This window comes from Bos mutus, chromosome 8, assembly GCF_027580195.1.
Source record: "Bos mutus isolate GX-2022 chromosome 8, NWIPB_WYAK_1.1, whole genome shotgun sequence".
Taxonomy (NCBI): domain Eukaryota; kingdom Metazoa; phylum Chordata; class Mammalia; order Artiodactyla; family Bovidae; genus Bos; species Bos mutus.
Window position 1 is genome coordinate 26,273,539 of NC_091624.1, and position 26,184 is coordinate 26,299,722.

The 26,184-nt window shown below is 40.1% G+C and overlaps 1 long non-coding RNA gene across 1 annotated transcript in view; it reads left to right on the top strand.

Moving 5' to 3' along the window:
- LOC138988957 (uncharacterized) overlaps positions 1–24,727 on the top strand; it is a 30,778-nt gene extending 6,051 nt beyond the window's left edge. The window contains exons 3-4 of the long non-coding RNA XR_011465225.1: positions 18,179–18,288; positions 24,607–24,727. This is a non-coding gene — a long non-coding RNA (uncharacterized lncRNA). The remainder of the gene's footprint in view (positions 1–18,178; positions 18,289–24,606) is intronic.
- The last annotated feature ends 1,457 nt before the right edge of the window (positions 24,728–26,184 follow it).

Below are 26,184 nucleotides of genomic sequence, written 5' to 3' on the forward strand. Positions count from 1 at the left end.
GTACTGGAGTGGGTTGCCATTTCCTTTTCCAGGGAATTTTCCCGACACAGGGATCAAACCCAGGTCTCCCACATTGCAGACAGTCGCTTTACTAATAAATATCCATGAATATTGGATATTTATTGGTATAAATTAATGATTAAATAAATGGGAGAGAAGAAGCATATTTCCCAAGTAAAAGAATTTCATATAATCTGTGTAGACACTGCCCTCAAGAAGGGAGTGCGTTACTCTCCATTACTTCATGTTGGCTGCATGCAGTAACTTCTTCCAAAGAGTACAGTGTGGAAAGGGGAATAGAAAGACTAATTTTGCAGTGGAAAAACCTGACAGACCCCACCACAGCCAAGCAATCAAGGTTAAAATCAATAGCAGTAAGCCATATTGACAGAATTAATATGTACCCTTGATATGGTGTAATGAGAATGGCATCTTCCCTCCACGGTCTTCCTCCCAAAACCCATAACCACATACTAATTGTGATTAAGAATGTCAGACAAATCCCAATTGAGGGACTTTCTCCAAAATACCTAACCAATACTTAAAACTGTCAAAACAATAAAAAATAAGTCTGAGAAACTGTTGCAGCCAAGAGGAACCTAAGGAGACATGATGACTAAATGGAATATGGAATCCTGGCTGGATCCTGCAACAGAAAATGAACATTAGGTAAAAATGAAGGGAATCCAGATAAAATATAGCATTTACTTGACAATAACATGTCAATATAGGTTCATTGGTTGTCACAAATGTACCATACTAAAGTAGGATATTAATAACAGGAGAAACTTGGAGTAGGGTATATAGGAACCATCTGTTCTGTTATCGATTTTTCCATAAGTCTAAAACTGTTGTAACATTTTTTAAATTACTAAGACAAAATAAAAGATAGATGCCACAGTCCACCTGGATCCTAATTCAGAACCAATAAGTCTGTGCTGCTCTGACCTGAGCTGGAAGTCTACCCTGGTCACTTGGTCTTGGACACTCCATGCCTCTCACCCAGCCTTCTCCTCTAAGCCACCTGTTTGTCTGTCCCTGCCCTTTGGATCCTTTGAAGTTCCCTTCCTACATCATGTTCTCCCAGATAGACCCAGGGAAAGCTTAAATGATGCCGTCCCCACTAGACAATAAATCTCTGCTTGGCTGTTAGCATGTCTAGGATGAGAATTGGCCAATCTCAAATTGAGATTTGAAGGCCAATCCCATTACTCTTTACCTCTCTTAGCCCTCAAAGTTATAGTGTCTCTCTTACCTCTCAATCAGGTAAAAAGAGCTTCTGCTCCGTCAGAGTGTAACTGGAAAGCTGTGGTTTAGCCCATTCTCTTCAGGTCTTGGGGTTCTTGTGCTTTGTTCCTTAGACTCTTTCCCAGTAGGTAAGAATTTGATTCTGTCTTCTACATCTGTAAAGGAGTCTGCATGTGTGTGCTCAGTCACTTTGGTTGTGTCCGACTCTCTGCTCCCCTGTCCATGGAATTCTCCAGACAAGAATACTGGAGTGGGTAGCCATTCCCTTCTCCAGGAGATCTTCCAGACCCAGGAATGGAATCAGGGTCACCAGGGTCTCCCGCTTGCGGGCAGATTCTTCCCCACCAGGGAAGCCCAAAGGAGTCTGAAGAGGGTTTATTAGTCAACTTGGATTGCTAAGCAAATACCACAAACTGGGCTAGAAGTCCAATATCAAAGTGTCCAGATATCTGGTCTCTTGTGAGTCCTCTCTCCTTGGTTTGCAGATGATCACCTTATAGCTATGTCCACCTCTCCTCTGTATGTGTGCTTCCTTGATGTCTCTGCCTCTTCTTCTCTTAAGTCCTATAGAATTAGTGCCCCACCTTTTTGATGTTACTCATCTTTATTACCTCTCTAAGGGCCATATATCCAAATACAGTTTCATTAGACGTTAGGTCTTCAACATGTGAGTTTGAGGAGACACGACTGAGTCTATAGCAGAGACTCCTCTTCTTCAGTTCCCTGTAACCAGTTCTGCTGATCTACATCCACCTACCCCAGCTCCACAGCAGCATCCGTATTTTAAGCTGAATATATTTGAGATTTGACAGATGTAGAAAGGAGCTTTCTCAGAGCTTCTTTTATCTGACTCAGCAGGAGCTTCTGAGAAATGAGGCTGTCATAAATCCCATCTTGGAAGCAGGTCTACTCTCAGGAGAGAAATCAAAATAAACTAAACTTGCTGTAAATCCCTTCTTTGGGACCTTTCACAGCCATGAAGAAGAAGGAAAGACCACTCCACTCACACCTGCTGAAACAAACATTACCACAGATGTTCTTATCTTCGGTTTGGTTTTCTTAAAACCCATTTGTCTTGCCTAATGAAACCTTTTTGTTCATCTCATACAAGTCTGCTCCCATTCCCGTCTAAGTTAGGTCTAAAGCCTCTAACTTTAACCATTTAGGAAGTTAACTACTTCTTTGGTTAGTTCCAGTATACATACACAGAAAAAATATCCTTTTTTCTCCTATTGATCTCCTTTGCCAGTTTAATTTGCGGGCCCCAGCCACTGAAGTAAGACTATAAAGGGAAGTTTCTCATCTTAAATGTCTGGGTGACCTTTTTACATTTATTTATGGCTCTGCTGTCTTCATTGCTGTACATGGACATCTCACTGTGGTGGCTTCTCTTGTTGTGGAGCATGGCTCCATGGCGAGCAGGCTACAATAGCTGCAGCATGGGGATCAGTTGTTGTGGTGCTTGGGCTGAGTTGCTCCAAGCATGTGAAATCTTCCGTGACCAGGGATTGAACCCATATCCCTTGTGTTGGCAGGCAGATTCATAACCACAGGGAAGTCCCAATCTGGGTGATCTTGAGGTCAGTCTTCATTGTTTATATTTTCTCATGTGCAACATTTCTCAGAGCATGGTTTGCAGGCTCCTGAGGTTCCCAAGATGCTTTCTGAGGAGTTGAAAAGTTAAAACTATTTTACTAATAATACTAATGTGTTATTTGCCTGTTTCAATATGCCAACATTTGCAATGACTATACAAAAGCAGTTGTCAGTAAAACTCCTGACATTTTAGAATGAATCAAGCTGTACTAGTGGCTAGTTATTTAAGAATTTCCTGGATGAAGCCAAATTAAACTATTACTTTCTTCAAATCTCAACTTTTAAATACAGATCTTTTAAATATTCTCTGACAAGATGTGAATCATGCATAAACCACTTTTGCTGCATAAAAAAAGCAGATCTAAAAAGTACTTGGTGATTTGTTGAGCTGTAAGCAGAACTAGCTGATTCTTTCATGAAATACCATTTTTAACTTAAAGAACAATAAGTAGCCACACTGGTAATTCAGAATTCAGTATTTGGTAGACATTTTTTAAAAAGTGAATGAGAGTTTGTCACTTCAAGGAAATTGACAATATTTATTATCTGCAATATAATTTGAAATTTCAGTGAAAATTGGAATTTTAAAAAATTTATAACTATCATCATGAGCATAAGAGTTTCTTAGTATTTAAAGACTTAGCTAATGAGATCAGTAATGATATTAATGACTGTGATTTTTAATATTGAACAATGAAATTAATCAACATTTAAAAGTTCTGCATGACTTAATGAACCAGTATTTTATAAATGACCAAAGCTAGTGTTGTAAACTCATGCATGGATTAAAGGTACAATATAAAACAATGGATTTTAATATAATAGCATATGAAATTTACCAGTTTCAGATTCCACATGGCAATAAATCTTTAAGAAACTACTATTTCTCAAATTTTGGCACAGTATTGAAGAAGAATATCCACAATTATCTGTAAAGGCTATTAAAATATTTCTACCTCTCCAACTATATGAGGCCAGATTATCTTCTTAATGTAAACCAACCCAAAACATTGCAATAGGTTGCATGGATAAGCAAACATGAGAATCTTGCTATTTTTCTATCATCAAACATTGAAGATTTGAAAAAATGTGAATAATGCCACTCATTAATTGCTTTTATTTTGCCAAATATAGTTATTTTTTTATGAAAACATATTATCTATGTTGGCATGTACTATATTTACTTTTGCTATTTTAAAATAGCTGGGCTTCCCAGGTGGCTCAGTGGTAAAGAATCCACCTGCCAATGCAGGAGATGCAGGGAATGCGGGTTCAATTGCTAGGTCAAGAAGATTTCCTGAAGGAGAAAATGGCAACCCACTCCAGTATTTTTGCCTGAAAAATTCCTATGGACAGGGGAGCCTGGTGGGCTACAGTCCATGGGGTGACAAAGCATTGGAATCAACTTAGTACACACACACACATTTTAAGAGATTAATAAATTTTGTAAAATGTCAACTTTAATTTTTAATAAGGTAATATTAATAGATATAATATGCATGATAAAGCCCTGCTGGAGTCCTCAATAGTTTTTAAAAGTACAAAGAGTTCCTCAGATCAAAAAGTTTTAGAAGCACTGCTTTTAGTATGAGTCATGTTTCTCTGTTTCTTCATATATCTAATAATTCTGGGTTATATTCTGCACATTGTGGTGATATAGAGATTCTGGAGTCTGTTGTTGGTTTGAATAGCATTGATTGGTTTGTTTTGGCAGGCAATTAACTTGTCTGAACACAGACTCTGTCTCTCTTGCAGTGGCAGTAGCTGAGCCCTTCTATTACTTCTTTTAGCCTTAGCTGTGTTGCTTGCAGTCTGCCAAGCTCATGCATCATTCAAAGGCCAGAGATGGGCAGTCTTTACACAGATAATTTGGTGCATCTGGTCGGTAATTCTCTTTTTCTGAGATTTCTCCCCTTAACTTTTAGTTTGTGTGGTTGCCCTTACATTTCTCCTCTGATTCCTCAGCCAGTACATTGGGGCACACTGTACTGGGGCAATGAGTACAAATGTGCAGGTTTCTGAGTTTTAGCCACCACACAGACTGAAGCTTGCCCTCAGGCAAAAATCCATAAAAGAGGGAGAATAACTAAGTAATGTACCATTCTTCCAAGAGTCAACTCCACTCCAGTTCCTGTTCTCACTTCTTCCTTCAGTTAGTTGTCTGTGGGTTTTTGTTGTTGTTTGTTTTTGTTTAGAGCTTCAATTGTTATCTGCAAGAGATGTGGTCCAATATGAACTACTGTGCCGTCATCAGAAGCAGAATTCCAAACAAGAGGGAAAAGTTAACTCAATTGTACTTCTGAGAGGGGAAAAAAAAAATGCTTCCTCATATCACAGCACCAAAGATCTTTTAGCAAGTCTCTTAGAAAATAGAGTTAAGAGGGAAGGGAGACTTTCCGTGTTCCTTCTGTATACACTCACCCTTAGGGGGAGAGTATGGAAACCCCTGTGACTGATGTCAGTTCCCTGAGAGTCAATCTACCAGAGCCAAACAAATGCCTTGGAATCTTCTGGTCTTTGAAGTCAGAAGGCACCTTCAGCTCCAAAAAGAAAGCTGACTTTGTTTCATAGTAAATATGAGAGTAAGAACATGTATGTTTAGCAAGCACACCACTTAGGTGATGTTACTGTTGCACAGGTTTAATTAGGGAAAATGTAATCCTGAGCCATATATCAAATTTTGATAGTTGGGGCTTTTCTTTTTCAAGTCTGTAGCCCAGGATTGAATTCTCAATTTTTTTGAATACTGTCTGTGGCCTTTCTGTATACTCCCAGGATCAGCACCCAAATTACTGCCACACTGTAAAATCCAGGAAAATAGCTCCTCATACACTTTATTGCCTATGGTATCCCAAGATCCACTACAATCTCTAATATGAATTAGATTCTTAATAATTGTTCTTACTGAACAAATAAAAATAAGTCTAGGCTTTCCATGAAGTTACTTATCCCCCAAAATTGCTAATTAATTTTAGAAGTATCTCAAGATTCAGCATTTGATTTTTTTCAATTAGAATTGTAGAGCAGATAGTTCAGTTCAGTTGTGTCCAACTCTTTGTGACCCCATGGACTGTAGCACGCCAGGTTATGAAGGACCCAGGTATCCAGTGGGTCCTCCCCTCTCTGTGAGCTCTGAGAAACCAGCAAGCCCCCTTTCAAGGAGGATGTAGCATCACACAAGAATGATGTGCCCTTGGTTGCTGTTTGGCCTGCTGTATGGTGTACCTCTTCCTTTTGCATGCAGAGAGAAGCTGGCTTGCCCCAGGTTCCTGTTAGATGTACCCCAGTACATCTAGCCCACTGTACTAGCAGCTGTCAGTGTTTCTGGATAGTTTTGAGTTATTGTCCCAGTTTGTTCTAATGCCCAATATGTTGTCAGAGCAAGTGTGTGCATGTGCACGCATGCAAGAAATTTGTATCATTTTAGATTTGGAATGGGACAGATTTTTATCCCCAAAGCCTAGTTGCTAATGTGAAACAGAGACAATAAAGCATAGTTGTCAAACGTAGTGACTTCCAGCTCACAGGAGGAAACCGCTAGGGGCAAGACTGAAGGGCTTGCTTAGGTTATTCAAAGGCCGTCTTGCTGTTGTGAGGTTTTTTCAAGTTTCCTGGATCTTCCCATAACCTCACAGAAGGCTTACCAGATGTTAGATATATATCCCCAACATTTGAATGTAGTGTTGGTTTTGTTGGTCTTCTTAGAGAGGAAGAGCCATTATTTTTATTTTCTACCATATGGTACCAAATTCCTTCTGATGATGATATCTGAAATTTCTATAGCTGTTCTGGTTGTTTGGATTTTTTTTTCCCTCAGTCCCTTTCCATTCTTTTTCTTCCAGGTATGTGGTAAATGAAAGAGCTTCTTTTTTTTTTTCTTAAATAATAACAATAAAGTTTCCTATTTTTACAGACCTTATGGCTTGGCAGGCATTATTTGCGTTTATCACTTTATTTATCCTAGCAACCTCCTTATGAGATAACTATATTATTATTATCAGTCTTATTTTACAGAAGAGTAAACTGAGGTACAGAGAAGTACCATGACAGAGATCACAAAGACAGTAAGTGGAGAAGCAAAGACAGGATTTGCATTGCCACTTAGATGATGACTATGCCAAAGCCTTTGACTGTGTGGATCACAATAAACTGTGGAAAATTCTGAAAGAGATGGGAATACCAGACCACCTGACCTGCCTCTTAAGAAATCTGTATGCAGGTCAGGAAGCAACAGTTAGAACTGGACATGGAAAAACAGACTGGTTCCAAATGGGAAAAGGAGTACGTCATGGCTGTATATTGTCACCCTGCTTATTTAACTTATATGCAGAATACATCATGAGAAATGCTGGGCTGGATGAAGCACAAGCTGGAATCAAGATTGCTGGGAGAAATATCAATAACCTCAGATATGCAGATTACACCACCCTAATGCAGAAAGCGGAGAAGAACTAAAGAGCCTCTTGATGAAAGTGAAAGAGGAGAGTGAAAAAGTTGGCTTAAAGCTCAACATTCAGAAAACTAAGATCGTGGCATCTGGTCCCATCACTTCATGGCAAATAGATGAGGAAACAGTGGAAACAGTGAGAGACTTTATTTTGAGGGGCTGCAAAATCACTGCAGATGGTGACTGCAGCCATGAAATTAAAAGACGTTTACTCCTTGGAAGGAAAATTATGACCAACCTAGACAGCATATTGAAAAGCAGAGACATTACTTTGGCAACAAAGATCCGACTAGTCAAGGCTATGGTTTTTCCAGTGTTCATATATGGATGTGAGAGTTGGACTATAAAGAAAGCTGAGCACTGAAGAATTGATGCCTTGGAACCGTGGTGTTGGAGGAGACTCTTGAGAGTCGCTTGGACTGCAAGGAGATCCAACCAGTCCATCCTAAAGATCAGTCCTGAGTGTTCGTTGGAAGGACTGATGTTGAAGCTGAAACTCTAATACTTTGGCCATCTGATGTGAAGAGCTGACTCATTTAAAAAGACCCTGATGCTGGGAAAGATTGAAGGTGAGAGGAGAAGGGGATGACAGAGGATGAGATGATTGGATGACATCACCAACTTAATGGACATGAGTTTGGCTGAACTCCGAGAGTTGGTGATGAACAGGGAGGCCTGGCATGCTGTGGTCCATGGGGTCGCAAAGAGTCAGACACAACTGAGTGACTGAACTGAACTTAAATGATGATGATACTATCAAAACTTTCATGGCACGAGTTTTAGGAATGAAATAACTTTTTTTTTTTTTGGATGTTCAATGGATCGGCAAAGTTTCCTAAGAAAGAAAAGAGAATTTAAGAAGGAACCACTACATACTAGGGGCTTCCCAAGTGGCTCAGAGGTAAAGAATCTACCTGCCAACACAAGAGATGCAGGAGACTTGAGTTTGATTCCTGGGTCGGGAAGATCCCCTGGAGGAGGAAATGGCAACCCATTTCAGTATTTTTGCCTGGAAAATCCTATGGACAGAGGAGTCTGGATGGCTACAGTCCATGGGTTGCCAAGAGTCAGACATGACTGAGCACACATGCACATCCTATGTATCTATCAGAATGATTGAAATAAAAAGTACTAACACCACCAAGTGCTGGTGAGGATATAAAGCAACTGGAACTCTCAGACACTGCTGTGGATGGAAAATAGTACAGCTGCTGTGGAAATGGGTTTGACAGTTTGTAGTTAAACATAAACTCATATAGTTAAACATATACTTCCCACTTTTGGTTGCAACCTCATTTCTAGCTTTTTACCCCAGAAAAATAAATAGTCCTTTTAACACCAAAATTTGCACAAGTTTTACATGTAGTAACCAAAACCTGGAAACAATTCAAATGTTTCTAAATAAGTGAATAGATAAGCAGACTGCGGTACAACCATACCACAAAATTCTGTCCAGCAGTGAAAAGAACACACAACTGATACACACAGAACTGGGATCAATCACAAAGGCATTATGCTGAATGAAACTTCTGAGCCTGGCTCAAGAGATTAAACATGGTATGATTCCATTTGCAAGACATCCTTGAAAAGACAAAAACTATAGTGATGGATTGACTTAGACTAGAATGTCTTTCATTCTGCCAATTCATTGTGTTTCTTAATTAAGATTTGATTAAACTTTTATTCATTTAATTCTGACCTGGTTTAAGTTCCTCATTTTTGTGATGAGCGACAGACCATGAGCAGTATTGGGGGTTTTGCAAAAGCTATTTTGCTTGATCATCATGTTCCTATTTATATGCTCTGGGCAGAGTTGGGATGTTGGGTGTCAGAGTCCTCCACAGTCAGCTCCCAGGAGTGGGCAGTTGCAGCCTCACTTGATTTGTGCCAAATATATCTGCTTATCCACATTAGACATAGCTCTCACTAACACTAAAGCCATCTCCTTTGATTTGGGATTTTGATTTTTTTTCTCTATAGATTTGATCAGGCCTCTGTTGAGTTTTGACCTGAATTTATTTCTGATTTCTTATTTAATGTGTTTTCTACAATAGACCATGAGTCAGTTTTCATAGTCCCCTTAGGTTGAAGATTTCCCTCTTAAATATTGCTTTAATTTCAGAGAACATTTCTCTAGTCTGACCTATTACCTTCGTTGAGAGTCATCCCCATATTCATTGCCAACTGGACACTCATCAGCCAAGAGGTCCCAGAGGTCACAGCACAGAAGGTGCCAAATGTAACTGCTCTGAGCACTTAGTTTATTGAGTCACTTTAAAACACAGAGATAAGCTAGGCAGAATGTATAGGATTAGTTAATGAACTCAGGGTAAGGTGCAAGCAGGGTGGGCAGGCCATGCTCTGAGTCTTGCCAACACAGTATTCCTGTTTGGTGTCTATCTCTGCATCATCAGTGTCTCTGTTGTAATGCTCTAAGGACTGGAATTGAGATTTGAACAAGGAAGTGAAATCAGAGAAGGTGCCTGTGGCCAGTGAGACAAGGATGTCTGGTCCAGCCATGTTTGCCAGTTAGCTTGCTAAGAAGCTAGAAGTTCTAGTTGCACTTGGATGAAGACCACATAGAACTTGAAAGGGTGGTTGAATTAAAACCTCATGAATATTTAGTGCCTCAGTGCCTAATGGATATTTATAGTTGTGAATTTTAGATTTCTCTGAGTCTTTGCATTCCTTCTCTCTCTGTGTTTAGTATACACAGACTCTGCTTGGGAATGTCTTCTCTTTATCTGCACATCCTAGGAATTTTGCCAATACCTTCCACTCCAAATACTTATTATCTACTTATCTACACTTATGTCTTACATCTATTCTTATTTACTTTACATCTTTTCTCCTTTCCACTTATCTTTTTTGCCCATTCATTTTTTTCTTCTATAGCATCATCGAATATTAAGAAACAACACAAAAATGCACACTATACAACATTACCCCCACCCCAATGCTATTGAGAGATGGAACAGGAGGTAGGGAGTCCATGTCCATGTGTGTGTTATCTCAGGTTTTCCTCTATTACTTTGATCTGTTTAGGGCTATTAGCTAATGTGGCTTTCCACCTGCAATCCAATAAGCTTCCCAGTGCTGGGCTCCAGAACAAGACTTGTTCACTCAGTCACTGTCATTACTGGACAACCAATTGGCTGTTAGAACTATTGGGCTGGCCAAAAAGTTTGTTCAGATTTTTTTCTCTAAGGACATGATTAGAAAAACTTGAACAAACTTTTTAGCCAACCCAGTACTTGCCTCCCAATCTTCAGGCCAGGACTTGGTCACCTAACACTCAAGGCACAGAGAGGCAAAGAAAGCATACTTTTCAGATAGATCTAGATCCTAAAGAGAGACAGAAAAGGAAGGGGCTAAGCCACAAACCCTTAGTTTTTTCCTTCCAAACAACCAATGAGATGAATCCCTTCTCTTCCCTGGGGTGAAGAAAAGAGTGGGGAGGAAAGAGAGCAAGAGTGTTGCCCCAGTGAGCTCCTTCCAAGTAGAAACCAGAGGAGTGACGATGGGAAGTCTTTGCTTTCAACCTCAGTCACCACAGTCTTATTAAAGTATATTATTCCAGTGAGGTATTTTATCAATTGCTATTTCTGTTCAGGCATTCCATTTATTGCCTCAAAATAGCATTCAAGTCCTGATTTTTGCATTTAAAGTAGGTCCAGCTTTCTACTTAAGAATAAGAACTTTAAATAGCCTTATGTGTATAAGTGCACCGTGTACTAAATTTTCTCCTCTGGCTCTGTGCCTCTTCAAGGTGCTTCATAGGCACTGATGCCTCACATGACCTATTATTTCCAGTCAGTGTCTTGAGATAGTAAAACAGAATTTACTTGCTCTCCATCCCCAAAGTTTCTTAAAAATTTGTTCCTTAAGCAGTGTATCTACTAAGGAACAAGTTAATACAATCAAGAATGAAATTTAAGTTCAAGGAAAAGGAAATAGATTTAAAATCACTGTGAAATATATATATATAGATATATGTATATGTATATATGTTTATATTCACTTAAAAATGAGTGGTATTAAGTCCCTAAATTGCCTAGTCATTACATTTTGTAAATGGAAACCACCTTAGGAACTGTCTTGTCCAAATTTTTCATTTTATAAGGAGGGAAACTGAATTCAAAAAATATGACTCAAGTCAATCAGAAAAATTTTTTAGAAACAGTATGTGGTCCTGACTCTTTTCAGTATACCAAAATATTAACTAGGACAATATGGAGTTGGCTCCAGCATCACAAAAGAAGTTGTGAATAAGCAAGAATCTCAGTGAATTAATGCCAGTGATATAGACACTCATTTTTAAAAGAAGATCATGATTTAGACTTTTTATTGTAAAACATTTCAGAAAAGTAAAGTAATAAAATACACCCATCACTTAGTCAATTACAGGAAAGTCTGCCTTATACTTCAGTAACAAACAACCTCAGTGGCTTCACAGTGGGGAGCAATAAAATATTCTGCTATATGTTCAACATAAGTTGGTGGGAAGATCAGGGCCATAATTTGTATATCATTTGAGCATCATTTGGGGTTCCAGGCTGACAAAGACTCCATAATGTTATGATACCTAAATCAAAACAAGAGGCTTCTGGGCTTCTTGTGGGACAGGCTAAAAGCAATCCGGAGAGACGATACAGATGATTAAATGTTTGCCCCTGAACTACCTTATTATTTCTGCCCACTTTCCTTTGGCAAGGTCTAATTTTCTTTCCCAACCACTCTTAGGTTAACTTCAAGAACATGGGGGAGTGTAATTCTCCACGCATTAGAAAGTAGGGGCAACCAGATACTGGTGAACATTAGTAATGTCTGATTCTGCTGTATTTGCCTTATTATGTTGGGAGCAGGTTAAAATATTTCAGTGTAAGGTATCAGTTCAGTTCAGTTGTTCAGTTGTGTCCAATTCTTTGTGACCCCATGGACTGCAACATGCCAGGCTTCCCTATCCATCACCAACTCCCGGAGCTTGCTCAAACTCATGTCCATAGAGTCAGTGATGCCATCCAACCATCTTGTCCTCTGTCATCCCCTTCTCCTGCCATCAGTCTTTCCTACCATCAGGGCGTTTTCTAATGAGTTGGCTCTTTGCATCAGGTGGCCAAAATATTGGAGTTTGAGCTTCAGCATCAGTCCTTCCAATGAATATTCAAGACTGATTTCCTTTAGGATTGACTAGTTGGATCTCCTTGTAGTTCAGGGGATTCTCAAGAGCCTTCTCCAACACCACAGTTAAAAAGCATCAGTTCTTCAGCCCTCAGCCTTCTTTATGGTCCAACTTTCACATCCATACATGACTGCTAGAAAAAACATAGCTTTGACTATACAAACCTTTGTTGGCAAAGTAATGCAATTACAGTATTGCAATGTGACTTACAGACAGTTCAACTCTACATATTTCAGTATGCATTTTTAACAATTAAGCTTTTGCTTTGTAATCATGTGAATATTATCATACCTAACAAAATTAATAAATTCCCATATCTCCAATATCAATTCAGAGTTGTTTTACAATTATCTCAAAACTTGCCTTTCTGTGTACACACCAGGATCTGATTCAGGACTGTATATTGCATAATTATGTCCAGGATAGTATCTCTTAATAAAACACAGTCCCCTCTTGTACCCCCTCCCCCACCCCTCTTCATACAACGTCAACCTTTTAAAGGGACAGTTATACTGTGTTCTGTGTACTGATTGCTATTGTACTGCAGAAAGTCCCACCTCCTGATTTCATCTGTTTGTGTCCTTGTGAAGCCACTTCCACTGGTTTCCCATCTGTTTGCCATGAAGTGATGGGACCGGATGCCATGGTCTTAGTTTTCTGAATGTTGACCTTTAAGCCAACTTTTTCACTCTCCTCTTTCACTTTCATCAAGAGGCTCTTTAGTTCCTCTTCACTTTCTGCCACAAGGGTGGTGTCATCTGCATATCTGAGGTTTTTGATATTTCTCCCGGCAATCTTGATTCCAGCCTGTGCTTCATCCAGCCCAGCATTTCTCATGATGTACTCTGCATATAAGTTAAATAAGCAGGGTGACAATATACAGCCATGACGTACTCCTTTTCCTATTTGGAACCAGTCTGTTTTTCCATGTCCAGTTCTAACTGTGGCTTCCTGACCTGCATACATGTTTTTCAAGAGGCAGGTCAGGTGGTCTGGTATTCCCATATCTTGAAGAACTTCCCAGAGTTTATTGTGATCCACACAGTCAAAGGCTTTGGCATAGTCAAAGCAGAAATAGATGTTTTTCTGGAACTCTCTTGCTTTTTCCATGATCCAGCGGATGTTGGCAATTTGATCTCTGGTTCCTCTGCCTTTTCTAAAACCAGCATGAACATCAGGAAGTTCACGGTTCATGTATTGCTAAAGTCTGGCTTGGAGAATTTTGAGCATTATTTTACTAGTGTGTGAGTTGAATGCAATTGTGCGGTAGTTTGAGCATTCTTTGGCATTGCCTTTCTTTGGGATTGGAATGAACACTGACCTTTTCCAGTCCTGTGGTCATTGCTGAATTTTCCAAATTTTCTGGCATATTGAGTGCAGCACTTTCACAGCATCATCTTTTAGGATTTTAAATAGCTCAACTGGAATTCCATCACCTCCACTAGCTTTGTTTGTAGTGAAAATACAAATAGATGGGGAAACAGTGGAAACAGTGAGAGATTTTATTTTGGGGGGCTCCAAAATCACTGCAGATGGTAATTGCAGCCATGAAATTAAAGAACGCTTACTCCTTGGAAGGAAGGTTATGACCAACCTAGACAGCATATTGAAAAGCAGAGACATTACTTTGCCAACAAAGGTCTCTAGTCAAGGTTATGGTTTTTCCAGTAGTCATGTATGGATGTGAGAGTTGGACTGTAAAGAACGCTGAGCACCGAATAATTGATGCTTTTGAACTGTGGTGTTGGAGAAGACTCTTGAGAGTCCCTTGGACTGCAAGGAGATCCAACCAGTCCATCCTAAAGGAGATCAGTCCTGGGTGTTCACTGAAAGGACTGATGTTGAAGCTGAAACTCCAATACTTTGGCCACCTGATGGGAAGAGCTGACTCATTTGAAAAGACCCTGATGCTGGGAAAGATTTGAGAGCAGGAGGAGAGGGGGATGACAGAGGATGAGATGCCTGCTGAAACTCCAATACTTTGGCCACCTGATGCGAAGAGCTGACTCATTTGAAAAGACCCTGATGCTGGGGAAGATTGAGGGCAGGAGGAGAAGGGGACGACAGAGGATGAGATGGTTGGATGGCATCACCGACTCAATGGACATGAGTTTGGGTGGGCTACAGAAGTTGGTGTTGGACAAGGAGGCCTGGCGTACTGCGATTCATGGGGTTGCAAAGAGTCGGACACGACTAAGCGACAGAATTGAACTGAACTGAACTGAAGCCACTTCACTTTTTCCTTTACCTGTATTTATCCATAAACCAGAAGGCAAGTAGATAGGCTTCATTAGACTCAGATTAACCATTTTGGACAAGGAACCTCCTAAGGAAAAGCACAAAGTTTGTATTTTTCCACCAAAGGAGAAGCCACTGTGTGGCTGCGCAATATCTGTGATGCTAACACAGATCACAGTCAAGTCCTTCCATGGAGTGTTGCCATTGCCCCCTTTCTGACAATGAGCAATCTGTACAGTGATGTTTTGGCATCTTGTCAGTTCCCCACTAAGCCTCACAGGAAAACATTTTAAGAAGCAATATTCATTTCCATTTGCAATGAAACGAATATCTCTCAGGCAGTGACATTTCAAATACATACAGAGATGTTATGAAAATTAAGCAAGTCAATGTAGAGAACTCACTGTTTGAACATCTCAAGTCAGCAATGGAAGAAGTCCAAATTCTATTTTAAATGTCTCTCCATCCAATTTTCTGATGTGGTTGCGCTCTAGCTTTTCGTGATACCACAGCTTCTTGGTTTCGCTCTTCCCTGCTCTGGCCTCTCCTTCTGCATGTTATTTACAGATTTCTTCCTGATCCTAGGCTTCCCAGGTGGTGCTAGTGGTAAAGAACCCGCCTGCCAATGCAGGAAGCATAAGAGATGTGGGTTCAGTCCCTGGGTGGGGAAGATCCCCTGGAGGAGGGCATGACAACCCACTCCAGTATTCTTGCCTGGAGAATCCCATGGACAGAGGAACCTGGTGGACTACAGTCCATAGAGTTGCAAAGAGTTGGTTTGGACCCTGGGGTGCTGACCTAGGTGCTGTCTCTTTGTTCCTAAAGCACCCTCTTGGGAAGATATCATCTACATCATGGCTTTAACTGCAACCTATGTTCTGGTAAGTCACACATTTCTGTGTATTAGTCAGAATTCTCTGGAGAAATAGAAACAAGGACCAAAAGAAAGTATAGGAGATATGTATAGAGAGAGAGGGAGAAGGATTTGTTATAAGAATTGACCCATGCAAGTATGGAAGCTGAGAAGTCCCAAGATGTGTTGTCTGCAAGCTGGAGATCCAGGAAAGCCAGGGGTGTAAATTCCAGTCTGAGTCCAAAGGCCTGAGAATCAGAGGAGCTGATGGTAAAGTTCCCATGCCAAGGACAGGAGATTCCATCCCAGTTTTGTTCTGTTGAAGCCATCAGTGGATTGGCTGAAGTCCACCTGCATTGGGAAGGGCAATCTGCTTTACTTAGTTTACTGATTCAAATATTAATCTCATCCAGAAACACCCTCACAGATATACCCAGAAATAATGTTTAGCCAAATACTCATGTGCCCTGTGATTCAGTCAAGTTGATGCATAAAATTAACCACCACACTCAGTATACCTGATCACTACGCTAGTACAGTGGCCTCTCCACCATTGCTACTTCCTTCTCCAGGAGATTTTCATGGCCCAAGGATTGAACCAGGGTCTCCCATATTGTTGGCAGATGCTTTACGGTCTGAGCCACCAGGGAAGTCCAAAAGCAATGTAGTAACATTGAAAATGAACTTATGCTCCAACTTCATCTTTCCAAAAATAGCTCCTCCCAACTGTGTGTAACTATTCAGGTGTTTCTCTCAAACTTCCTTCTACTTGTTAGCAAGAAAAAAGTAACTAGGTATCTACTCCATGTTAAATATAGCCTGATCCACTCAAACATGGAGACAGTAAAAAGATTAGTGGTTTTCAGGAGCTTGGGGCTAGGGAGCAATGAACAGGCAGAGCACGGAGGATTTTTAGGTCATTGAAGCTATTTGGTATGACACTATAATGACAGATTCATGTCATTATACATTAGTTCAAACTGGAATGTACAACACCAAGAACAAACCTTCAGTTCAGTTCAGTTCAGTCACTCAGTCGTGTCTGACCCCATGAATCGCAGCACGCCAGGCCTCCCTGTCCATCACCAATTCCGGGAGTTCACCCAGACTCATGTGCATCAAGTCAGTGATGCCATCCAGCCATCTCATCTTCTGTCATACCCTTCTCCTCCTGCCCGCATCAGGCTCTTTCCACTGAATCAGCTCTTTGCATGAGGTGGCCAAAGTACTGGAGTTTCAGCCTCAGCATCAGTCCTTCCAATGAACACCCAGGACTGATCTCCTTTAGGATGGACTGGTTGGATCTCCTTGCAGTCCAAGGGACTCGCAAGAGTCTTCTCCAGCACCACAGTTCAAAAGCATCAATTCATCGGCACTCAGCTTTCTTCACAGTCCAACTCTCACATCCACACATGACCACTGGAAAAACCATAGCCTTGACTAGATGGACCTTTGTTGGCAAAGTAATCTCTGCTTTTTAATATGCTATCTAGGTTGGTCATAACTTTGCTTCCAAGGAGTAAGCGTCTTTTAATTTCATGGCTGCAATCACCATCTGCAGTGATTTTGGGACCCCAAAAAATAAAGTCTGACACTGTTTCCACTGTTTCCCCATTTATTTGCCATGAAGTGATGGGCCCAGATGCCATGATCTTCGTTTTCTGAATGTTGACCTTTAAGCCAACTTTTTCACTCTCCTCTTTCACTTTCATCAAGAGGCTCTTTAGTTCTTCTTCACTTTCTGCCATAAGGGTGATGTCATCTGCATATCTGAGGTTATTGATATTTCTCCCAGCAATCTTGATTCCAGCTTGTGCTTCTTCCAGCCCAGCGTTCCTCATGATGTACTCTGCATATAAGTTAAATAAGCAGGGTGACAATGTACAGCTTTGACGTATTCCTTTTCCTATTTGGGACCAGTCTGTTGTTCCATGTCCAGTTCTAACTGTGGCTTCCTGACCTGCACATAGGTTTTTTAAGAGGCAGGTCAGGTGGTCTAGTATTCCCATCTCTTTCAGAATTTTTGTTTATTGTGATCCACAGAGCCAAAGGCTTTGGCATAGTCAATAAAGCAGAAATAGATGTTTTTCTGGAACTCTCTTGCTTTTTCCATGATCCAGCAGATGTTGGCAATTTGATCTCTGGTTCCTCTGCCTTTCCTAAAACCAGCTTGAGCATCTGGAAGTTCACGGTTCACGTATTGCTAAAGCCTGGCTTGGAGAATTTTGAGCATTACTTTACTAGCGTGTGAGATGAGTGCAATTGTGTGGTAGTTTGAGCATTCTTTGGCATTGCCTTTCTTTGGGTTTGGCAAACCTTAACATAAACTATATACTTTGGGTGATAATTATGTATCCATATAGGTTCACTCATTGTAACAAACATATCACACTGTTTGGGAATGTTGATCATATGGATGGCTGTACTGTGGGGTCAGAGGGTACATGGGAAAACGCTCTGTACTTTCCGCTAATTTTACTAAGATGTAGCTGCTCTAAAAAATAAAGTCTATTTTTTTAGAATTAAAATATTTTTAGCCCAATCCAATAATTTGAACAGTCCTTCTTTGCCTCTTGGATTACCATCTCTTCCTTTCTGCCAACATGACATCCAGTGTTGGGAGAGGTCTCCAGAAGTCCTGGCAGAAGAAGGAGCTGAGGTTGGCCATGATAGTCCTCAGTCTCTTGTGAAGTCTGGATCGGTGGTCTCTAGACTGTGCTTTAGGTGAGTGACCTTGTTAACTTCCTAAATTCCTTCTTGGAAAAAAAGAAGGTATTGGGCACAGGATAGAATGTAGTCATTCCATAGAGCAGCCTCACCTGGATGACCATGTGCTATGCAACTTCATCTAAAATATAACTAACTGAAAAGAAGGCTTAAAAAGCTCTGAAGACTGAAGAGAAAGGTGATCAGGATTTCTAAAGGATGTGGTAACTGGCTGATGTATTTTCTTATCTTCTCAGCATCTTTCCTATCTAAAATCTGATGGAGAGCTGGGCAGTTTTTGTTTTAAATAAAACACCATGAGACAGAAGTCATCTACCTTATCTATGCCTTTCCCCCCCACAAATAAAACATCTTTGCTATTTATATATGAAAGTAAAAATTCTTACTTAATTCAGTTCAGTCTTTTTTAAAATTTGCAATATAATGAAGAATGTTTTTATACATATCTGTGGGTTTCCCTGGTGGCTCAGATTGTAAAGAGTCTGCCTGCAATGCGGGAGACCCAAGTTTGATCCCTGGGTTAGGAAGATCCCCTGGAGAAGGAAATGGCAACCCATTCCAGTATTCTTGCCTAGAGAATCCCATGGACAGAGGAGCCTGGTGGGCTACAGTCCATGGGGCCACAAAGAGTCGGACATGACTGAGCAACTTCACTTTCACTTAGATTCAAGGCATTCATTATTTTAACTTCTTAGCCACCCCACAAGAAAATTGAGACTTAGAAAGGTAATTACCCAAAGACATGTAAGTAAAAAGTGATGGAGCTAGTATTATATCCCAGACCTGTTTGATTACCAAGGCTGTACTATCCTCGAATACCCCTTTTCTGATTATAATTTCCCCAAGCTGCTTCTCCCGCCAGGTGGGCTATCACCTTCATTTGACAGAGCTTGCATGGAGCTGTAAATCCAGGATATCCATTTCTGCCTAACTTTGTAAAATATATCTGTGATCATAATAGCAGTGACTGTTAACCCCTTGTAATGCTGGGTACTTTGCTACATGTTTGATGGACCTCTCTCAGCAACCCTGTGGATATTTGTATTTTAATCTGCATTTTTTATGAAGAAAAAGAAATTGGGGAAGTTAAAAGGAAAAAACTTGTCTTTAGTTCTTTAGCCAGTGAGTCCCAGAGCTGGCATCTGAGCTTCTGGCCTATGCTGCTTCTGATCACTAACTGTCTTCAACAGCAGTTTTCCAAAGGACGGTACTATCTCTTTGCTTAGCATGAGAGCCCCATACTTCTGTACGTGCCTTTGGGATCTGTTCTCACTTTCTATCTGCTGGGAGAAATATCAATAACCTCAGATATGCAGATGACACCACCCTTATGGCAAAAAGTGAAGAGGAACTCAAAAGCCTCTTGATGAAAGTGAAAGTGGAGAGTGAAAAAGTTGGCTTAAAGCTCAACATTCAGAAAATGAAGATCATGGCATCTGGTCCCACCACTTCATGGGAAATAGATGGGGAAACAGTGTAAACAGTGTCAGACTTTATTTTTCTGGGCTCCAAAATCACTACAGATGGTGACTGCAGCCATGGAATTAAAAGACGCTTACTCTTTGGAAGGAAAGTTTTGACCAACCTAGATAGCATATTCAAAAGCAGAGACATTACTTTGCCAACAAAGGTTTGTCTAGTCAAGGCTATGGTTTTTCCTGTGGTCATGTATGGATGTGAGAGTTGGACTGTGAAGAAGGCTGAGCACCGAAGAATTGATGCTTTTGAACTGTGGTGTTGGAAAAGACTCTTGAGAGTCCCTTGGACTGCAAGGAGATCCAACCAGTCCATTCTGAAGGAGATCAGCCCTGGGATTTCTTTGGAAGGAATGATGCTAAAGCTGAGACTCCAGTACTTTGGCCACCTCATGCGAAGAGTTGACTCATTGGAAAAGACCCTGATGCTGGGAGGGATTGGGGGCAGGAGGAGAAGGGGACGACAGAGGATGAGATGGCTGGATGGCATCGATGACTCGATGGATGTGAGTCTGAGTGAACTCCGGGAATTGGTGATGGACAGGGAGGCCTGGTGTGCTGCAATTCATGGGGTCGCAAAGAGTCAGACACGACTGAGCGACTGATCTGATCTATCCTCTGTCTTTATATATTTACTTACCATCTTGTTCCTTCTCTGGCCTTTGTAGTTCTGTGTCCCATTTCACTACATTTTGTTTCATTAACTGTTCAGAACATGGAACTCAGTCATATATTTTGCCCTGTGAAATGTTTCTAGAATAGGGTTTTGTGGGCCCTCTCATTTCTAAATCAAATTTGTTTTTTAAACTGTTTTACTTTTAATTACTTTTAATTATATTTCTCTTTTGAAAAATTTAAAATCTACAGAAAAGTTGAAAGAAGACGCAACAAACGCTTGAATATACCTTTTACCAGGTAAAAGGTATGTTCACCAGTTTTTTGCATTTGTTTTTCTATGTAAATTACAGACATCATGACACTTCATTGCTAAATGTTTCAACATATATTCCTTAAGAATGAGAAAATTCTGTCTCCATATGTATACCCATTATCACATCTCAAACTTAAAAACTATTCCAAAATATCATTTATACTTAGAATTTCTGAGAATGTCATCCATAGCTTTTTCCCACTTAAAATTCCTATATTGCACTTGGTGATGCCTCTTTAGTCTCTTTTAATTTAGAACATTATTGACTTTTTTAAAAGAGTTCGACTGGCCAGTTATGTTATAGAATGTCTGGATTTCAGGTTTTGCTGATTATTTCCTGAGGGTGAGGTTCAGGCTGCATATTTAGGTGAGAATCCTATGTAGGTACTGTCATCTGGGTACTTGCTTTCACATCACATCAGAATTTCACTCTGCCTCATTCTGTTACTGCTGTTTGGTCACTTGACTATGGGAGGTTTATATTTGCTTTTTTGTTGTGCTGCTAGATTGGCATTCCTTTGATAGAAATGTAAACATTTCTGGTTGTTAAAACACTAGGATATAAAGAAAATAAGACAGCAGTACCATCAAGGGACAAAGATAGCAAATTTAGCTTCATTCAGAGGAGGCTGTGTTTGCCACCTCCTGCTAGGTTGGGGGCAGGACAGTGAGGAAGGGAGATGTGAGGATGTGGGATCTGTTGCTCTTGCCCACAGCATTGACACCTCCAAGATACCTATGTTGAGTGACAGTGAATTGAGTAATGAGTGTGCTGTGTGCCAAATAGCTTCAGTTGTGTCTGACTTTGAGACCTTAGAGACTGTAGCCTGCCAGGCTCCTCTTGTCCATGGGATTCTCCAGGAAAGAACACTGGAGTGGGTTGCTGAACCCTCCTCTGGGGGATCTTCCAGACCCAGTGATAGAATCCACATCTCTTATGTCTCCTGCACTGGTAGGTGGGTTCTTTACCACTAGCACCACCTGGTAATGAGAACACGAAGTAAAGTGAAAGTTGCTCAGTTGTGTCCAACTCTTTGCAACCCCATGGACTGTACAGTCCATGGAATTCTCCAGGCCTGAATACTGGAGTGGGTAACTGTTCCCTTCTCCAGGGGATCTTTCCAACCCAGGGACTCAACCCTGGTCCCCTGCATTGCAGGCAGATTCTTTACCAGCTGAGCCACCAGGGAAGCCCAGTGAGAACATGCTCCAAATCAACTTGTCTTTCTCTTAACTTCATCCTCTGCATTGTCATAGCATCCAACAGATCGTGGTAGTCCAGCAGGCTTTCATATTCATTCTCTGGTGTGATACTCCAGTAGTCATCACTGTGGTGGTCCAAGGACACAGCATCCTTTTTCTCTTTCCTACAATATTGCTCATTACGGCTCTCCCTACCAATCTCTTGCCCTTAACCACCACTCTAGTTTATCCCATGGGCCTGTATGGCTGGATCACATCACTCTTCTGCTTAAAAATCTTCACCAGCTCCTCATGTCTTACAGGGCAAATTCAAATATTTTCTTGGGACACAAACTTCCCATCCTGTTTTTCAGTGTAATGTCTTTATCAATAAACTTTGTTAGTTGAAGTATAACACATGTACAGGAAAGTGCAGAATAATAAGTACACAGTTTGATCAGTCTTCACAAAGTGACCTGCCTGGGTCAGGAAACAGAGCTTTGGCAACATCCCAGAAGCCCTCCTCAATTCTTCTCCCAGTTACCTCTCCCTCCCTAAAATTTACCAATACTCTCCTGACTTCTAACACTATAGAGTAGTTTTGCCCCTTTCAAAAAAACTTTATGCAAATAGAATTCTATAGTGTGTATCTTTGAAGTCTGGTTTCTTTTGTACAATATTATGTTTGTAAATTTTACCCAGGTTGTTCATTGTCTTCATTGTGTGACTATACCAAGATTAATTGATCAATTAATTGATCTGTTCTACTGTTGATGGATATTTGGATTATTTTCAGTTTTTAGGTGTTGTGAGTAATATTGCTATACAAACATTTGTGTACAGGTGTTTTGGGTGGATGATGTCTTCATTTCCATAGGGGATGTATCTAGGAGCATAATTGCTGGTTTATAAGGTATGCATATGTCTATCTTTATCAGTAACTGACAAGTTGGTTTCAAAGTAATTATACTAATTTACAGTCCTACCAACAATTTATGAACATTTCACTTGCTCCATATCCTTGTCCAAACTTGGTATTTTAAGCTTAAAAGTTTTAGCCATTCTGGTGGGTATATAGTGTCCATTGTGGTTTTAATTTGCATTTCTCAGATAACTAAGAACATGAGCCAGTTGGATATCCTCATTTGTGAAGTCTGTTCTATTTCTTACAGATTTATAGAAGTATCTAACACATTTTATGACTCTCTTGTTGGTTATGCTGATAGAAATCAAATGTATTGTCAGTCCCTAGCTGTGGGTGACAATACATTCACCTGGTATATTTTGATGAAGAGACCTTTCTCCCTTCAACATAGTCCGATTGCTGGGAAACTCTTCTTTTGGATGTCAGAGGATGTCTGTGGTTTTCTTGGCCCTCCCTCTGGGCCTGGCAGCCTCATGAGACTTTATCTAATGATAGAGAAAACCATTTGTAGACAGCTTTCCTCTTATCAGGAGAAGAAACAGATCACTCTCAGTGAATAATGAATTCCCTTATATTACACTTACAAATCAGGTCACATCTCCACTGCTAGCTGCAAGGGAGTCCACGAAAGTGAGCATCTATTTTGTTCCTATTTCTATATTCTGAGAAGGCAAGAGGGAAGGAATTAGAATAGTTGTTAAGAGTCTAATGGGCAAGGTCTATACAAGAAAAGAATTGAGTGCTAGAACTTTCTGCTATTATTGGCAAGTGGAAGTCATGTTATTTGCCCCTCCCCTCATTGAAAGGTGTTGATTATCTGTCAAGTTGAGTTGTTAAATGAATTCCACTGAAATTGCATTATGAAACTGGGATATTAAGATGGGTGACGTGACTGATAAAAGTGAAATGGGTATGAAAATACCTCCATATGGAATCTCCATATGTGCATCTGTTTTAGTGTAAATTTTCACATAGAAGCCTTTTTAATATGAAAAAATACAAACTTAACATTGGTCATCTTAAGAGGATCACATTAGAAGAGGGAAGCCTTAAAATTTTTCTTCCTATACTTCTATATTTCTCTTATATTTTTATAACTTGAAAAATATTGTGAAAATTGATACATTTGCATCATGTTAGAATCAAATCCCATTTACCAAGGATAAACTGCTTTGGTTCACCACTGTTAATTTAACATTGCCTTCATTTCTGAAATTACCCACTGTTGTAAAAAAATTAGAAACAGACTTCCCTGGTGATTCAGCCTTTAAGAATCTGCCTGCCAATGCAGGGGACACAGGTTTGACCCCTGGTTCAGGGTAGAGTCCACATGCTGCGGGGCAACTAAGCCCATGCACCACAAATGTTGAGCCTGTGCCCTAGAGCCCATGCTCCACAATAAGAGAAGCCACCGTAATGAGAATCCCATGCACAACTAGAGAGTGACCCCTCCTTGCTGTTACTAGAGAAAGTGCGTGTGCAGCAACTAAAACCCAGCACAACCAAAAATAAATAAATAAATGTAAAAAAAAAATGGCAGGGTTTTGGAGTGGATAAACCACATAGGAGGTACCTTAGCTTTATACTTACTATGCAAAGTTAAATAATTACTTATAGGCTGAATAGTCTCATGTGCATATGCTGACGTTCTAACTCCTGACACCTCAGAATGTGACTGCGTTTGGAGATAGGGCTTTTATAGAGGAAACAAGGTTAAAATGAGGTTATTAGAGTGAATGTGAATCCAATATTACTAATATTGGATTAGTAATGGTTAGTAACTGATTTCCTTACCTGAAAAGGAAATTAGGACACAGACACGCACAGAGAGGACCATGTGAAGCTGCAGGGAGAAGATGCCATCCACAAGCCAAGGAGAAGGGCCTCAGAAGAAATCAACCTTGTTGGCACCTTGACTCAGACTTCTAGCACCTAAAACTGTGAGAGAATAAATTTCTGCTGTTTATTCCACTCATGCTTTGGTATTTGTTATGCAACCTGCCCTAGTAACTAATGCAGTTACCTAATATTCATATATGGTATACTTCCAGTCCTTTATTTCCATCTTTACTGAGGTACAATTGACAAAATTATAATATATTTAAAGTATACAATGTAATGATTTGATATTCAAATACATTTTAAAAGGATTCCCACCATCAAGTTCATTAACACATCCATCACCTTTCATATATACCTTTTTATTTTTTTGGTGAGAACACTTAAGTTCTACTCTCTTAGCAAATGTCAATTATACATTATAGTATTTTTAACTGTAGTTAAAAATTATTACCTATTCTAATGAATTACATTATTCATTAGATCCTCAGACTTTATTCCTCTTATAACTGAAAGCATGTTCCCTTTTATCAGCCTCTGTCTATAGCCCCCAATCTTCATCCCCAAACAACCACTCTCTGTTTTCTACTCTCTGTTTCTGTGCATTCAACTTTGGTATGTCTTCATCCTAGTGGGATGATAAAAGAGAAAGTATGGCCTCATACTTACACCTAATCTTTTGTTTAATGTTTTAGCTTTCAACTTGATAAACTCTTTCATAAGTCCTTTCACTGTCAGGATAAATCAGTGAAGCAAAGTAAAGCAAGTGTTCTTGCCTTACAAATAAAGAAACAGACACCTACCAAATAAGACTCAACCAAAGTCACATAATGTGTGAGGGGCAAACTGAGACCAGATTTAGAGATTTAGTCATCTAGACCAGTAGCCCTTTCCACTGAACATTTTCATCCTATCAAATGGAATATTTAATGATAACTATTTCAAACAGGACTTATTTCCAAGTATGTCAAAGCCACTCAGCAAATGCATATTGAGCATGTGTGTGTGTACGGTGTGTGTGTGTGTGTGTGTGTGTGTCTTTCTTAGGAGCTGAGAAGACAGTGATAGAATGTGGTGTCTGTTTTTGAGGAGCATGCTGTCTAGATGTGTTGACTGACATCTAAATGAGCAATATCTCATGCAATGTGAAAAGCACTATAATAACAGTGTGAGCAAAGCCTCATAGCAACACCATTGATTCACAGGTATAGACTTTGTGCTGGGCTTGAAGAAAGTGAAGGAACTTGTCAGATGGAGGTCTGGTTTCCAGCAAAGGAACTTCACTCAGGGAGTTCAGAGTTGTGGGAGGTGAAGACTAGACCATGGTGGCTAGAGAACTAAATGGAGGACAATGGTGGGGCATAGGGGCTGGAGGAGGGGTGACAGTTCTAAAGAGCATGTGAGGGACTTTGGCCTTTGCCATAGCAGATGTTCTCAGATTATTGCATTTCTTTTACAAGGTAAAGAATTAATAGCTGTCGTAAGATTGTTTAATTTTTTACTAAGTAAAAACCAAACCACTATCATCTGAAATTAACATC